At 54.8% G+C, this 2727-nt stretch overlaps 1 long non-coding RNA gene across 1 annotated transcript; it reads left to right on the top strand.

Moving 5' to 3' along the window:
* Positions 1 to 1501: 1501 nt before the first annotated feature.
* LOC311111568 lies at positions 1502 to 2316 on the top strand. The gene is made up of 4 exons (XR_014610782.1): positions 1502 to 1552; positions 1590 to 1811; positions 1996 to 2217; positions 2257 to 2316. It is a non-coding gene; the product is annotated as an uncharacterized lncRNA (long non-coding RNA).
* The last annotated feature ends 411 nt before the right edge of the window (positions 2317 to 2727 follow it).

Genomic DNA, 2727 nt, shown 5'->3' with positions numbered 1-2727 from the left:
CTGCTAGCCAGCACCTCCTCTAACTAGGTCGTCTACTCTGCTAGCCAGCACCTCCTCTAACCAGGTGTTCTACTCTGCTAGCCAGCACCTCCTCTAACCAGGTGTTCTACTCTGCTAGCCAGCACCTCCTCTAACCAGGTGTTCTACTCTGCTAGCCAGCACCTCCTCTAACCAGGTGTTCTACTCTGCTAGCCAGCACTCCTCTAACCAGGTGTTCTACTCTGCTAGCCAGCACCTCCTCTAACCAGGTGTTCTACTCTGCTAGCCAGCACCTCCTCTAACCAGGTGTTCTACTCTGCTAGCCAGCACCTCGACCTCCCCTAACCAGGTGTTCTACTCTGCTAGCCAGCACCTCCCCTAACCAGGTGTTCTACTCTGCTAGCCAGCACCTCCCCTAACCAGGTGTTCTACTCTGCTAGCCAGCACCTCCTCTAACCAGGTGTTCTACTCCACTAGCCAGCACCTCCTCCAACCAGGTGTTCTACTCTGCTAGCCAGCACCTCCCCTAAACAGGTGTTCTACTCCACTAGCCAGCACCTCCCCTAACCAGGTGTTCTACTCTGCTAACCAGCACCTCCTCTAACCAGGTGTTCTCTACTCTGCTAGCCAGCACCTCCTCTAACCAGGTGTTCTACTCTGCTAGCCAGCACCTCCCCTAACCAGGTGTTCTACTCTGCTAGCCAGCACCTCCCCTAAACAGGTTTCTACTCCACTAGCCAGCACCTCCCCTAACCAGGTGTTCTACTCTGCTAACCAGCACCTCCTCTAACCAGGTGTTCTACTCTGCTAGCCAGCACCTCCTCTAACCAGGTGTTCTACTCTGCTAGCCAGCACCTCCTCTAACCAGGTGTTCTACTCTGCTAGCCAGCACCTCCTCTAACCAGGTGTTCTACTCTGCTAGCCAGCACCTCCTCTAACCAGGTGTTCTACTCTGCTAGCCATCACCCTCCCCTAACCAGGTGTTCTACTCTGCTAGCCAGCACCTCCCCTAACCAGGTGTTCTACTCTGCTAGCCAGCACCTCCTCTAACCAGGTGTTCTACTCTGCTAGCCAGCACCTCCCCTAACCAGGTGTTCTACTCTGCTAGCCAGCACCTCCCCTAACCAGGTGTTCTACTCTGCTAGCCAGCACCTCCCCTAACCAGGTGTTCTACTCTGCTAGCCAGCACCTCCTCTAACCAGGTGTTCTACTCTGCTAGCCAGCACCTCCCCTAACCAGGTGTTCTACTCTGCTAGCCAGCACCTCCTCTAACCAGGTGTTCTACTCTGCTAGCCAGCACCTCCCCTAACCAGGTGTTCTACTCTGCTAGCCAGCACCTCCTCTAACCAGGTGTTCTACTCTGCTAGCCAGCACCTCCCCTAACCAGGTGTTCTACTCTGCTAGCCAGCACCTCCCCTAACCAGGTGTTCTACTCTGCTAGCCAGCACCTCCTCTAACCAGGTGTTATACTCTGCTAGCCAGCAACCTCCTCTAACCAGGTGTTCTACTCAGCTAGCCAGCACCTCCTCTAACCAGGTGTTCTACTCTGCTAGCCAGCACCTCCTCTAACCAGGTGTTCTACTCTGCTAGCCAACATCTCCCCTAACCAGGTGTTCTACTCTGCTAGCCAGCACCTCCCCTAACCAGGTGTTCTACTCTGCTAGCCAGCACCTCCCCTAACCAGGTGTTCTACTCTGCTAGCCAGCACCTCCTCTAACCAGGTGTTCTACTCTGCTAGCCAGCACCTCCCCTAACCAGGTGTTCTACTCTGCTAGCCAGCACCTCCCCTAACCAGGTGTTCTACTCTGCTAGCCAGCACCTCCTCTAACCAGGTGTTCTACTCCGCTAGCCAGCACCTCCTCTAACCAGGTGTTCTACTCCACTAGCCAGCACCTCCTCTAACCAGGTGTTCTACTCTGCTAGCCAGAACCTCCCCTAACCAGGTGTTCTACTCTGCTAGCCAGCACCTCCTCTAACCAGGTGTCTACTCTGCTAGCCAGCACCTCCTCTAACCAGGTGTTCTACTCTGCTAGCCAGCACCTCCTCTAACCAGGTGTTCTACTCTGCTAGCCAGCACCTCCTCTAACCAGGTGTTCTACTCTGCTAGCCAGCACCTCCTCTAACCAGGTGTTCTACTCTGCTAGCCAGCACCTCCTCTAACCAGGTGTTCTACTCTGCTAGCCAGCACCTCCCCTAACCAGGTGTTCTACTCTGCTAGCCAGCACCTCCTCTAACCAGGTGTTCTACTCTGCTAGCCAGGCAACCTCCCCTAACCAGGTGTTCTACTCTGCTAGCCAGCACCTCCTCTAACCAGGTGTTCTACTCTGCTAGCCAGCACCTCCTCTAACCAGGTGTTCTACTCCACTAGCCAGCACCTCCTCTAACCAGGTGTTCTACTCTGCTAGCCAGAACCTCCCCTAACCAGGTGTTCTACTCTGCTAGCCAGCACCTCCTCTAACCAGGTGTTCTACTCTGCTAGCCAGCACCTCCTCTAACCAGGTGTTCTACTCTGCTAGCCAGCACCTCCTCTAACCAGGTGTTCTACTCTGCTAGCCAGCACCTCCTCTAACCAGGTGTTCTACTCTGCTAGCCAGCACCTCCTCTAACCAGGTGTTCTACTCTGCTAGCCAGCACCTCCTCTAACCAGGTGTTCTACTCTGCTAGCCAGCACCTCCTCTAACCAGGTGTTCTACTCTGCTAGCCAGCACCTCCTCTAACCAGGTGTTCTACTCTGCTAGCCAGCACCTC

Source organism: Coregonus lavaretus (assembly GCF_964263955.1).
Source record: "Coregonus lavaretus genome assembly, chromosome: 37".
NCBI lineage: Eukaryota > Metazoa > Chordata > Actinopteri > Salmoniformes > Salmonidae > Coregonus > Coregonus lavaretus.
Note: the sequence above shows the minus strand (reverse complement) of the source record. Positions and strands in the feature narration are given on the sequence as shown.